Raw genomic sequence first — 626 nt, 5'->3', positions numbered from 1 at the left:
AAATCGATAAACAAATCCTCAGGTGAGGATTAAAAATATCTATACTAATAAAAGAGTAATATGCTAATTAGACCAGGAGACCTTCTGGACATCCTTCTGGACAAAGCCATGGTGGTGGGGCCGAGGCAGAGGCAGTTAGGGATGATCAGGCCAGGAGAGGAGGGCAGTTGGGGGTGATCAGGCCAGCGGGAGGGGGGGGGGGAGTTGGGGGTGAGTAGGCTGACAGGGGTGGCCAGTTGGGGGTGAGCAGGCTGGCAGGGGGGGCATTTTGGGGTGAGCAGGTGGGTAGGGGGGCCAGTTGGGGGTGAGCAGACCAGCAGGGGGGCAGTTAGGGGTGAGGAGGCCAGCACGGGGGGGGGCAGTTGGGTGCAAAAAGGCTGGCAGGGGGGGCAGTTGGGGGCAAGCAGGCTGGCAGGCAGAGTGGTTAGGGGCAATCAGGCAGGCAGGCAGGTGAGCAGTTAGGAGCCAGCGGTCCTGGATTGCGAGAGGGATGTCCAACTTCTGGTTTAGGCCCAATCCCACAGGAATCAGGCCTAAACCGACAGTTGGACATCCCCTGAGGGGTCCCAGATTGGAGAGGGTGCAGGCCGGGCTGAGGGACAACCCCACCCCTTTGCACAAACTTC

This window comes from Myotis lucifugus, unplaced genomic scaffold (genome assembly GCF_000147115.1).
Source record: "Myotis lucifugus unplaced genomic scaffold, Myoluc2.0 scaffold_25, whole genome shotgun sequence".
Lineage (NCBI taxonomy): Eukaryota > Metazoa > Chordata > Mammalia > Chiroptera > Vespertilionidae > Myotis > Myotis lucifugus.
The sequence above is the reverse complement of the archived record's forward strand: the minus strand, read 5'-3'. Positions refer to the sequence as shown.